Here is a 14,279-nt window from a genome sequence, read left to right as displayed (position 1 = left end):
GGGGACTGATTTAGACAGTGGGTGCAATTAATTATTAGTTCGAACAGAAAACCAGCAGGCTCCAGACCTCGTAGAGTAAGTGTTGAATACTCCTTGCCCTATATGGTGCACTGTTTTTGACCAAAACCCTATGGGCCCTGGTCAAAGAGTGTGCACTAAAAAGGGAATAGGGTGCCATGGGACAACAAACTTACTGTAGCCTACCCCTGCATAGCCCCTTCCCAGTCTGGCTCCCCTCAAGCTCTGAGCAATACCGAGGGGTTGTGAGGCTGGGTTCCATTTCCGCCCCTTTTCCCAGCCCTTCGTCATTCATCTGGGGGAAAAATGGGTCATGTTCAGTATCTGCACATTTTTCGCAGGTTGACATTTGTCATGAATCTTGCCCTGGCGGCAGAACTAAACGATTTACGCTAGATAGGGCCAGCTGAAAAGTCAAAATAGTCTATTTTGTAACGATTTCATCCCAAACCATTCAATTGGGTTGAGGTCGGGTGATTGTGGAGACCAGTCACCTGATGCAGCACTCCATCATTGTCCTTCTTGGTCAAATAGCACTTACACAGCCTGGAGGTGTGTTTTGGGTCATTGTCTGTTGAAAAACAAATGATAGTCCCACTAAGCTCCAAAACAGATGGGATGGCGTATCACTGCAGAATGCTGTGGGTAGCCATGCTGGTTAAGTGTGCCTTGAATTCTAAGTAATCACTGGCAGTGTCACCAGCAAAGCACCGATCACACCACTCAGCCATGCTTCACAGTGGGAACACGCATGCGGAGATCATCCGTTCCCTACTCTGCGTCTCACATTTTGAACTCATCAGACCAAAGGAATGATTTCCACCGTCTTTATATGTCCATTGCTCGTGTTTCTTGGCCCAAGCAAGTCTCTTCTTCTTGATGATGTAAGATAGAGGAGAGCAGATGGCGGACTGAACGTACTATGTGCGAGGCACTCAAGATAAAAACGTAATATCAATATCGGTAAGTGAGACTAATTTTAGCACTACACAATCTGGTGGGTATAAACCTTCAATCTGGATAACAACACAAAACAAATCTTAAGACTAGAGAAATGTGAAGCGTCCTCTAAAGACAACAAAAGACAATAATACAGAAACTCAGCCTCTCTCAATCACCCCCCTCCGTTCCTCTTCCCTTCTTCCTTGTTCTCCCTTCTCTTTCTTTCTTCCCACACCCCGTTATTCACCTCCTTCTTTTCCATTCTCTTCTCTTCTTCTTTCTCCTCCTCTGCCCTCCTTTCCTCCCTCTCCCTCTACGATACGCACTCCCGGTTTGGTGTTGGAGCGAGTAGTTGCATTCCGCTTTGCTCCACAGGTAGTATTACAGGTAGTTCATTACATTTCATTTCATTACAGCTACAACAGTTTGATTTGTTTGATCTTAGCTGGCTACATAGCCGTCTTTCGTATCCAAGATAATTGTGCTAGTCTAGGTACTTGTCGAGGTTACCGTAGCCAGTTAGAGGTTACCTAGCCAGAACTACACTTTCAAATCAAAGTCTCAGACAACGCAGCACTGCTAGCTAGCCTATTTCCCCAGCCAGCAGTACTATATCAATTTTAGTCAATAAGATTTTTATGCAACGTTAAGCTTAACTTTCTGAAACATTCGAGACGTGTAGTCCACTGTCATTCCAATCTCCTTTTGCATGTAGGAGCCTCTTCTGTACCTGTCAACTATTGTGTCTGTCTAGTCACCTGTTCTCTCCTCTCTGCACCAGACATCAAAACGTTCCTACGTGAGCCGCGTGGCCGCTCTACTCTACCGGTGGTGGGTCCCAGCGCGCACGACTCCATGTGGAGTTCCAGGTCTAAGGCAGCCTCTGAAACTGCCGATCTGCGGCCAACAAGTGCAGAGTTCATCTCAGCCTATGCTTCCCTCCAGTTCCTCGGACTTCTTGCACTGACGGAAACATGGATTACCACTGATAACACTGCTACTGCCTACTGCTCTCCGTCCTCGTCTGCCCACGTGTTCTGCATACCCCGAGAGCCTTCTGGTCAGCGGGGTTGGGGGGGTTTTTTGGCACTGGGTATCGCTCATCTCTCCCAGTGGACTTCTCTCTTTCTCCCCTGACCCATCTGTCTATCCTCCTTGAATTCCATTCTGTCACAGTTACAGCCCTTTCAAGCTAACATCCTTATCATTTACGCCCCCAGGTTCCCTTGAGAGTTCATCAATGAGCTTGACGCCCTGATAAGTTCCTTTCCCTGGGATGGCTCACCTCTCACAGTTCTTGGTGCACTTTACACTCCCCACGTCTACCTTTGCTCATTCCTCTCTGGCCTCCTTCTTTTCCACTTCCATCTCCTCTTTTGACCTCACCCTCTCAACCTTCCCCCCTCTCACAAGGCAGGCAATACGCTTTGGACCTCATCTTTACTTATGATGCTGTTCTTCCAGTTTCTAATCTCACTGCAAACTCGCCCTCCAAGTCTCCGACCACTACCTTGTGTCCTTTTTCCCTCTCGCTTCTCATCCAACCACTTCCACACTGCCCCTACTCGGATGGTATCGCGGCGCCGTCCCAACCTTCGCTCTTCTCTCCGCCTACTCTCTCCTCTTCCATCCTTCATCTCTTCTCTTGCTCAAACCTTCTCCCAAGCCTTCTCCTGATGTCTGTGCCTCCTCAAAACCTCCCTCTCCTCCCTTTCTGCATCCTTTGACTTCTCTATGTCCCCTATCCTCCAGGCCGGCTGCGTCCCCCCCTCCTGCTCCGTGCTCGACGACTCATTGGCGAGCTCACAGAACAGGGGCTTTCCACGGCGCGGCGGAAATGGAGGGAAAACTCGGCCTCCCCTGCGGACCTGGCATCCTTTCACTCCCTCCTCTCTAACATTCTCCTCTTCTGTCTTCTGCTGCTAAAAGCCAATTTCTATCCACTCCTAAATTCCAAGCATTCTGCCTCTAAACCCTTAGGAAGCTTTTGCCACCTTCTCCTCCCTCCTGAATCTCCTCCCTCCTTCCCCTCCTCCCTCTCTGCTGATGATTCGTCTAACCATTTTGAAAAAGAAGGTCGACGACATCCGATTCCTCGTTTGCCTAAGTCAAACGACACGCTGGTTCTGCTCACACTGCCCTACCCTTCGCTTTGACCTCATTCTCTCCCTCTCTCTCAAGATAAATCCTCGCGTCTTGTGACGGCCGGCCGCCCAACAACCTGCCCGCTTGACCTACCCCTCCTCTCTTCCCAGACCATTCCGGAGGACCTTCTCCCTTACCCACCTCGCTCACAAACTAATCCTTGACCGCTTGGAACGTCCCTTCCGTCTTAAGAGCGCGAGAGTGCACCCCTTTGAAAAAACCGTACACTCCGAATCCCTCCGATGTCAACAACTACAGACCAGTATCCCTTCTTTCTTTCTCTCCAAAAACTCTTGAATGTGCCGTCCTGCCAGCTCTCCTGCTATCTCTCTCAGAATGACCTTCTTGATCCAAATCAGTCAGGTTTCAAGACTAGTCATTCAACCGAGACTGCTCTTCTCTGTGTCACGGAGGCGCTCCGCACTGCTAAAGCTAACTCTCTCTCCTCTGCTCTCATCCTTCTAGACCTATCGGCTGCCTTTGATACTGTGAACCATCAGACTCTCCTCTCCACCCTCTCCGAGCATCTCGGCGCGGCCCACGCTTGGATTGCGTCCTACCTGACAGGTCGCTCCTACCAGGTGGCGTGGCAGAATCTGTCTCCGCACCACGTGCTCTCACCACTGGTGTCCCCCAGGCTCTGTTCTAGGCCCTCTCCTATTCTCGCTATACACCAAGTCACTTGGCTCTGTCATATCCTCACATGGTCTCTCCTATCATTGCTATGCAGACGACACACAATTAATCTTCTCCTTTCCCCCCTCTGATAACCAGGTGGTGAATCGCATCTCTGCATGTCTGACAGACATATCAGTGTGGATGACGGATCACCACCTCAAGCTGAACCTCGGCAAGACGGAGCTGCTCTTCCCTCCCGGGGAAGGACTGCCCGTTCCATGATCTCGCCATCACGGTTGACAACTCCATTGTGTCCTCCTCCCAGAGTGCTAAGAACCTTGGCGTGATCCTGGACAACACCCTGTCGTTCTCAACTAACATCAAGGCGGTGACCCGTTCCTGTAGGTTCATGCTCTACAACATTCGCAGAGTACGACCCTGCCTCACGCAGGAAGCGGCGCAGTCCTAATCCAGGCACTTGTCATCTCCCGTCTGGATTACTGCAACTCGCTGTTGGCTGGGCTCCCTGCCTGTGCCATTAAACCCCTACAACTCATCAAGAACGCCGCAGCCCGTCTGGTGTTCAACTTCCCAAGTTCTCTCACGTCACCCCGCTCCTCCGCTCTCTCCACTGGCTTCCAGTTGAAGCTCGCATCCGTTACAAGACCATGGTGCTTGCCTACGGAGCTGTGAGGGGAACGGCACCTCGCTACCTTCAGGCTCTGATCAGGCCCTACACCCAAACAAGGGCACTGCGGTTCATCCACCTCTGGCCTGCTCGCCTCCCTACCTCTGAGGAAGTACAGTTCCCGCTCAGCCCAGTCAAAACTGTTCGCTGCTTCTGGCACCCCAATGGTGGAACAAACTCCCTCACGACGCCAGGTCAGCGGAGTCAATCACCACCTTCCGGAGACACCTGAAACCCCACCTCTTTAAGGAATACCTTAGGATAGGATAAAGTAATCCTTCTAACCCCCCCCCCCCCCTTAAAAGAGTTAGATGCACTATTGTAAAGTGGTTGTTCCACCTGGATATCATAAAGTGAATGCACCAATTTGTAAGTCGCTCTGGATAAGAGCGTCTGCTAAATGACTTAAATGTAAAATGTAATGTAAATGTATCGACAAATATTACGAAAACAAGCAACACCCAAACATGACGGAGAGTAAGACAGGGGAACCGATTTCAAAACGGAAACGTGACTCTTCTACAGACACAGACAATTTAATATTTTCACTACCGGGAATGGTAAAGGTCGAAACCGATCTGTTAAAATCAATGACAAACTGGGTATACTTGAACTAGTCAGTAAGGATATAAAAGAGTTGAAGGCAAGCCTCGAGATGAGTGATGAAAAAGCTGCGACATTGGAAAGACACAAACTAATAGGGACAGTCAATAAGATTGAAACCGAAGTTATTGAACTTGAAAAGGAGAACACCGCTCTGAGAGAAGCCTTACTTGACATACAGACTAGATCCACGAGAGAGAATTTGGTACTTACAGGTATCCAAGAGAAAGAAGGAGAAGTTCCTGAATCTGTAGTTAGAGTTCCTCCTTACAGCGCTACAGATTCCATGCGAAGCGATCGACAAAATCCAACTAGAACGTGTACACCACTTCGGACAGAGAGGGCAGAGGTATGAACGCCAATCGTTGCCAAATTTGCTTTCTTTTAAAGATCAAATAATGGTAAAGCCTGGTAAAAGACTTGCTGGCACAAAAATTGGCATGAATGACCAGTTCCTGAAGGAAATTGCAGAACGGCGTAAAGTTCTGTATTCAATTTTCAAGGAAAATAGATTAAAAGGGAAACGAGTAGTCTCGTCGTCGATAAACTATATATTGATAACCTGTTGATCAGAACACAAAGACTTATCCATGGCTATTTTTAAAAATTACAAAGTTCTCAGAGGCGCAAATAACGAAACACACAATTCTAGCCTGGTTATGGATTGTAATAATGCAACAAAAAAATAAGCTTTCTATATGTCTTCAAATATGACTAATTTGGAACACAAAAGCACTAATTCAACATGGTGAAGATAAAAACTCAGTAAACAGAAGGCACAGTATGTGTGGATGGTGTGGTGTGTTTTTTGGGAAACGGCGTTGAGTGAGAAAGGAAATGGTTGCGTATCCCAGAACCAATGTATTGCTGTGAGCAAGAGTTGTGAGAGCGCTTTCAATGTTGTTCAGATGAGGGATATACTTTTTATAATGAATATACATCCTATTTGTTTATTGTCCTATCATGGTGGAAACAGCGTTTTAAAATAAATTATACATTTAATAATTTATTGTCCTATCATGGGCAACTATATTAAAAAAAAAAAAAAAAAGTATACATCTAATCTATTTATTTATGATCCTATATTGATGGAACCCAATACCCTAGACACCACCTGAATGACCCAGATACTAAGGAGAAGTCCCTAACTGTTTTATGGGCCTGCTGTAAGTGGTCTATATGCAGCCAAAATGCAGTCAGAGACCTAGAGCAGCACTGCCCCTCAAAATTCTGAGCCTGCTTGGCAGGATTGGTTCTGCAAAGCCAAAGCCCCTAAAGGGAGAGCATAATTACATTACATTACATTTAAGGCATTTAGCAGACGCTCTTATCCAGAGCGACTTACAAATTGGTGCATTACCTTATGATATCCAGTGGAACAACCACTTTACAATAGTGCATCTAACTCTTTTAAGGGGGGGGAGGGTTAGAAGGATTACTTTATCCTATCCTTAGGTTATCCTTAAAGAGGTGGGGTTTCAGGTGTCTCCGGAAGGTGGTGATTGACTCCGCTGACCTGGCGTCGTGAGGGCTTCTCTCAGAGCGGTGTTCTCCTTTTCAAGTTCAATAACTTCGGTTTCAATCTTATTGACTGTCCCTATAATATACAAGGAAATTCTCAAAGCTGCTAATGAGAACCTTGACGACCTTGTACCTAGCCGGTGGGGATTCCGGTGGGGTGCCCCTACTCAGTCAGTGCAGTGTTGGCAACATTAGCTGCAGTAATCCATGGGGAGGGGGTCACACTCGGACATTCAGAGAGGGGGTATATTATTGTGGCCCTGGTGGCACAAAATCAAAAGTCTGACTGCATGGGAATATGGTCAATACGGGGGACCATGTTGTGGGTGTTTCAGGGGAAGGGGGTATATCTGACCTCCATCATCTAGGATGTGACAAATGGTTAATAAAATCTCCCCATTTCTGCCCATTTTTTTGCAGGCCTTCTCATACACCTGCAACAGTATACAGTAGGTTCAGACATTTTGTGAAATAGCACAGTTACAAATAGAAATCAAACTGGGTGGACATCAGAAATAGAGGAAGAGATAAAAACAAACCAAATAGAACTATTGTAAAATAGATTGTGTCTGTAAAATATGTATGAGATGTATAAACTGAAGGTAGAAGCCTAAGTGTTATTGTTTTTTGGGGAAGGGTGGTAGGGTTTGCGGGGAATAATAAAGGTATATTCTGAAAAAAAGTATATATATGTATATACAGTTGAAGTCGGAAGTTTACATACACTTAGGTTGGAGTCTTAAAACTAGTTTTTCAACCACTCTACAAATTTCTTGTTAACAAAAACTATAGTTTTGGCAAGTCGGTTAGGACATCTACTTTGTTCATGACACAAGTCATTTTTCCAACAATTGTTTACAGACAATTATTTCACTTATAATTAACTATATCACAATTCCAGTGGGTCAGAAGTTTACATACACTAAGTTGACTGTGCCTGTAAACAGCTTGGAAAATTCCATAAAATGATGTCATGGCTTCAGAAGCTTCTGACAAGGCTAATTTATATCATTTGAGTCAATTGGAGGTGTACCTGTGGATTTATTTTAAGGCCTACCTTCGAACTCAGTGGCCTCTTTGCTTGACAGCATGGGAAAATCCAAAGAAATCATCCATGACCTCAGAAATAAAATTGTAGACCTCCACAGTCTGGTTCATCCTTGGGAGCAATTTCCAAATGCCTGAAGGTACACGTTCATCTGTACAAACAATAGTACGCAAGTCTACACACCATGGGACCACGCAGCCGTCTAACTGCTCAGGAAGGAGACACGTTCTGTCTCCTAGAGATGAACGTACGTTGGTGCGAAAAGTGCAAATCAATCCCAGAAAAACAGCAAAGGACATTGTGAAGACGCTGGAGGAAACAGGTACAAAAGTATCTATATCCACAGTAAAACGAGTCCTATATCGATATAAGCTGAAAGTCCGCTCAGCAAGGAAGAAGCACTGCTCCAAAACCGCCAGACTACGGTTTGCAACTGCACATGGGGACAAAGATCGTACTTTTTGAGGAAATGTCCTCTGGTCTGATGAAACAAAATAGAACTGTTTGGCATTAATGACCATCGTTATGTTTGGAGGAAAAGGGCGGAGGCTTGCAAGCCGAAGAACACATCCCAACCGTGAAGCACGTGGGTGGCAGCATCATGTTGTGGGGGTGCTTTGTGCAGGAGGGACTGGTGCACTTCACAAAAATAGATGGCATCATGAGGGAGGAAAATTAGGTGGATATATTGAAGCAACATCTCAAGACATCAGTCAGGAAGTTAAAGCTTTGTCGCAAATGGGTCTTCCAAATGGACAATGACCTCAAGCATTCTTCCAATGTTGTGGCAAAATGGCTTAAGGACAACAAAGTCAAGGTATTGAGGTGGCCATCACAAAGCCCTGACCTCAATCCTATAGAACATTTGTGGGCAGAACTTAAAAAGCGAGCAAAGAGGCCTACAAACCTGACTCAGTTAAACCAGCTCTGTCAGGAGGAATGGGCAAAATTCACAACTTATTTGGGAAGTTTGTGGAAGGCTTCCCGAAACGTTTGACCCAAGTTTAAACATTTTAAAGGCAATGCTACCAAATACTAATTGAGTGTATGTAAACTTCTGACCCACTGGGAATGTGATGAAAGAAATAAAAGCTGAAATAATCATTCTCTCTACTATTATTCTGACATTTCTTCAAATAAGTGGTGATCCTAACTGACCTCAGACAGGTGAATTTTTATTCAGATTAATTTTCAAGAATTGTAAAAAACTGAGTTTAAATGTATTTGGCTAAGGTCTATGTAAACTTCCGACATAAACTGTATATATATGCATGCATGCACACACTACCGTTCAAAAGTTTGAGGTCACATAGACATGTCTTTGTTTTTTAAAGAAATGCAATTTTTTTGTCCATTAAAATAACATCAACTTTATTAGAAATTCAGTGTAATGTAGACATTGTTAATGTTGTAAATGACAATTGTAGCTGGAAACACTATATTTTTTTAATGGAATATCTACATAGGCGTTCAGAGGCCCATTATCAGCAACCATCACTCCTGTGATCCAATGGCACGTTGTGTTAGCTAATCCAAGTCAACAGTGAAGAGGTGACTCCGGAGTGCTGGCCTTCTTGGCAGAGTTGCAAATAATAAGCCATATCACTGTCCAGTGTTTGTGTTCTTTTGCCCATCTTAATCTTTTCTTTTTATTGGCCAGTCTGAGATATGGATTTTTCTTTGCAACTCTTCCTGGAAGGCCAGCATCCCGGGGTTGCCTCTTCACTGTTGACGTTGAGACTGATGTTTTGCGGGTACTATTTAATGAAGCTGCCAGTTGAGGYCTTGTGAGGCGTCTGTTTCTCAAACTAYACACTCTAATGTACTTGTCCTCTTATTCAGTTGTGCACCGGGGCCTCCTACTCCTCTTTTTATTCTGGTTAGAGACAGTTTGCTCTGTTCTGTGAAGGGAGTAGTGCACAGTGTTGTACGAGATCTTCAGTTTCTTGGCAATTTCTTGCATGGAATAGCCTTCATTTCTCAGAACAAGAATAGACTGACTTTCGAAACGAAAGAAAGTTATTTATTTACAGGCCATTTTGAGCCTGTAACCACAAATGCTGATGCTCCAGATACTCAACCAGTCTAATGAAGGCCAGTTTTATTGCATCTTTAATCAGAACAACAGTTTTCAGCTGTGCTACCATAATTGCAAAGGGTTTTGTAATGATCAATAAGCCTTTTAAAATGATAAACTTGTAGATATTCCATAAAAAAAATCTGCCATTTCCAGCTACAATAGTAATTTACAACATTAACAATGTCTACACTGTATTTCTGATCAATTTGATGTTATTTTAATGGACAAGAAATTTGCTTTTCTTTCAAAAACAAGGACATTTCTAAGTGACCCCAAACTTTTGAACAGTAGTGTACATACACACACACACACACACACACACACAGTGCATTCAGAAAGTATACACACCCCTTCCCTTTTTACACATTTTGTTACGTTACAGCCTTATTCTAAAATGGATAAAAAATAACAATTCTCAATCTACACACAATACCCCATAATGACAAAGCGAAAACAGGTTTTTGGAAATGTTTACAAATGTATTAAGAAAAAACACTAATACCTTATTTACATAAGTATTCAAACCCTTTGCTATGTGACTTTGAAATTGAGCTCAGAGGCATCCTGTTTCCATTGATCATCCTTGAGATATTTCTACAACTTGATTGGAGTCCATCTGTGGTAAATTCAATTGATTGGACATGATTATGAGGCACACACCTGTCTATATAAGGTCCCACAATTGACAGTGCATGTCAGAGCAAAAACCAAGCCATGAGGTTGAAGGAATTGTTCGTAGAGGATTGTGTCGAGGCACAGGTCTGGGGAAGGGTACCAAAACATTTCTGCAGCATTGAAGGTCCCCAAGAACACAGTGGCCTCCATCAATCTTAAGTGGAGGAGTTTGGAACCACCAAGACACTTCCTAGAGCTGTCCGCCCGGCCAAACTACCATCCCTACGGTGATGCATTGTGGTGGCAGTATCATGCTGTGAGGATGTTTTTCCAGCGGAAGGGACTGGGAGGACTAGTCAGGATCGGGGGAAAGATGAACGGAGCAAAGTACAGAGAGATCCTTGATGAAAACCTGCTCCAGAGAGCTCAGACCTCAGACTGGGGCGAAGGTTCACCTTCCAACAGGACAACAACCCTAAGCACACAGCCAAGACAATGCAGGAGTCCGGGACAAGTCTCAATGTCTTGACTGGCCAGCCAGAGCCCGGACTTGAAATGATCGAACATTTCTAGAGAGACCTGAAAATAGCTGTGCACGACGCTCCCATCCAACTGACAGAGCTTGAGAGGATTTGCAAGAAGAATGGGAGAACTCCCCAAATACAGGTGTGCCAAGCTTGTAGTGTCATACCCAGAAGACTCAAGGCTGTAATCACTGCCAAGGTGCTTCAACAAAGTACTTGAGTACAGGGTCTGAATAATTATGTAAATGTTGATATTTCAGGGGGGTTTGCACAAAATCTAAACCCTTTTGGTTTGTAATTTTGGGTATGTGTGGTGGTTAATGAGGAAATGAAACTATTTAATCCATTTTAGAATAAGCTGTAACGTAACAAAATGTGGAAAACGTCAAGGGGTCTGAATGCACTGACAGGAAGCTCCAAAAGTTAGGGACAGTGACCACCTTGTTGTTTTGGCTCTGTACTCCCACACTTTGGAATTTGAAATGATACAATGATTGTGAAAACTTTAATTTGAGGGTATTTTCATCCATATTGGGTGAACCGTTTATTACAGCACTTTTTGTACATACATTCATTGATCAGAGTAAAATGTATTTATTATGTATTTATTGAATTATTGGCCTGATGTTGATGTGGCACTCTGGGACTGTAACTGAATAGCCCTACTCTCTATTGCCTAGGAGAGGTTATTCTCCAGATGAGAGATGTGCGGCTCCAGGACATTGATTTTGGGTCAGTGTAGCATTAATGGTCGAGGTTACGGTTGGGGGAGGGGAAGCTGATCCTAGATCTGTTCCTATGGGAGACTTCACCCCGGAGCGCTCCAACACAGATGAACATAAGTCAAAGGTTGGTGCTCAGCCTCTCACTTTTATTGGTGGTTTTCCTCTRTAGGGGAGGAGCTTCAGGGACGGATGACCGTACGCAACAACAAAAAGAGCCCCCCGCTCGCTGTTCATTACAGTTGACCTCCATGACAGGAAGCAGACCTACAGCCCTGCAGTGAGTTCACTGATCACATGACGACGATGACATCATATCAATAGTGTGGCTGAAATATTACTGAAATATTCCCCATACTTTGCCAAAACAAATAGTAGTATTATGGTTGTTATTATGAAATGTTTAACGCTTATGGAATCAGAAACAACTTATCTTCATATGGAGCAGCAAATGTAGATAATATAAGTGTGTGGGATTAATCWAAAAAAATAAAGTGCTGTGACAGGGTGAGTATGAAGTGGGCTTGAACAACAAGCTGTGGAGTTCYCTGCATTTTAATGCCATACCTGTTAATAAACACATTCCCTCATACAAAACCTGAGTTGATTTCTTGGAAAGTGCCATTTCTTAAAAATGTTTATATTTCGCTGTGGAAACTTAAATGTGGAAACTTTTTAAATCAGTTATGCACAAGGGTCAACATTTTCCTGTGACGTTCCCACTTTGTCCTCGTTTGCCCCCCCCCTCCCTTGTATGTACATAATTCTTGCAATTTTGCCGTACTTTTCATAATGTTGCCATCTGTTTTCCCTATTAGACCAACCAACCTGGAAATGTTTTATGTCTTTTTTGCTTGTTAAAGGCGGTCATCTATGCTAGATCAAACAATGATGGGGTGATACAAAATTAGGCTGGATAACATGTTCATTTTAGATTTATAAGGCKATTTTCAATGGGTGACAGGTCAAATCTGGTGAAAATGGGCATAATGGGAATAGTAATAGATTTAGGTTAAATATCCTGAAATTCTCAACAAAAACTGAGTGGCTTATCAAACAAACACATAGACTATGGAATGGATGCATTAATAGTTACTTTTCATAAATGTCTATGCTTTAAGACATGCGAATAACAGAAAGATTGAAAATTCAGATTTTTTTCAGCTACAGTTGTGGTCTGTAGCATCACCAAGTACCCTTCTCAGATGATGTAGACCGGGGCGCTCCAACCCTCTTCTTGGGGAACTACCCTCCTGTAGGGTTTCATTCCAACCGRAGTTGTAACGAACCTGATTCATCTTATAAACCAGCTAATTAGAATTTGGTGCGCTAGATTAGGGTTGGAATGAAAACCTACATGATGGTAGCTCTCCAGGAACAGGGTTGGAGAGCCCTGATGTAGACCCCTTCGGAAAACTGCAGGAGACCCCACTCAACCAGAAGAACGTTACCTCGTAAGAATCTGACTTTCTGGTCCAGAGATATTGAAAATGTAATGTCATTTTTAAGGGATAAAATATTCAAGCAGTCAAATAGGATAGTTACAAATACTGACAATTCACTGAACATACTAAATTAATATAAACAGARTATTTACATGCATACATACAGTGCATTCGGAAAGTATTCAGACCCCTTGACTTTTTCCACATTTTGTTACGTTACAGCCTTATTCTAAAATGAATGAAATTGTTTTTTTTCTCTCATCAATCTACACACAATACCCCATAATGACAAAGCAAAAACAGGTTTTCAATTTTTTTTTTGCAAATGTATTAAAAATAAAAAACTATCACACATAAGTATTCAGACCCTTTTCTCAGCACTTTGTTGAAGCACCTTTGGCAGCGATTGCAGCCTCGAGTCTTCTTGTGTATGACGCTACAAGCTTGGRATACCTGTATTTGGGGAATTTATCCTATTCTTCTCTGCAGARCCTCTCAGGCTGTCAMGTTGGATGGGGAGCGTTGCTGCATAGCTATTTTCAGGTCTCTCCAGAGATGTTCGATCGGGTTCAAGTCCCGGCTCTTGTTGGGCCACTCAAGGACATTCAAAGACTCGTCCCAAAGATACTCCTGCGTTGTCTTGGCTGTGTGCTTAGGGTCATTGTCCTGTTGGAAGGTAAACCTTCGCCCCCCCGTCTGAGGTCCTGAGCGTTCTGGGGCAGGTTTACATCAAGAATCTTTCTTTACTTTGCTCCGTTCATCTTTCCGTTGATCCTGACTAGTCTCACTGTCCCTACCGCTGAAAAGCATCCCCACAGCATGATGCTGCCTCAACCTGAAACCATCCCTAAGGTGAAGCATGGTGTTCTCCCTACGTGACGCTTGGCATTCAGGCCAAAGAGTTCAATCTTGGTTTCATCAGATCAGAGAATCTTTTTTCTCATGGCCTGAGAGTTCTTTAGGTGCCTGTTGGCAAACTCCAAGTGGGCTGTCATGTGCTGTTTACTGAGGTGTGGTAATTTTACCCTTCCCTAGCAAATACAGGTGATTAAACTAATTGCATTCTAAGCTGAAGATCATGAGTTGGTTGACTATTGGAGTCAGGTGTTGGGGCAACAGTGTGACACCAACTAGGTCCCCGAYGACTGGAGTTGCCCATCCCTGGTTAATATTGATATGTTCAGTAAATTTGGTCACAATCTGTGACTATCCTATTTGGCTGCATGCATGTACATTTCAACCCTTAAAAATGACATTACAGTTTCAGTATCTCTGGCCCAGAATGTCGGATTTTTACGAGGTAAAGTTCT

General features: G+C 43.9%; 1 pseudogene; it reads left to right on the top strand.

Annotated features, from left to right (window-relative positions):
• LOC111969084 (protein arginine N-methyltransferase 3-like) overlaps nt 1-12,048 on the top strand; it is a 129,161-nt pseudogene extending 117,113 nt beyond the window's left edge.
• Nucleotides 12,049-14,279: the final 2,231 nt, after the last annotated feature.

The sequence above is a fragment of the Salvelinus sp. IW2-2015 genome, linkage group LG10 (assembly GCF_002910315.2).
Source record: "Salvelinus sp. IW2-2015 linkage group LG10, ASM291031v2, whole genome shotgun sequence".
Taxonomy (NCBI): domain Eukaryota; kingdom Metazoa; phylum Chordata; class Actinopteri; order Salmoniformes; family Salmonidae; genus Salvelinus; species Salvelinus sp. IW2-2015.
The sequence above is the reverse complement of the archived record's forward strand: the minus strand, read 5'-3'. Positions and strand labels throughout refer to the sequence as shown.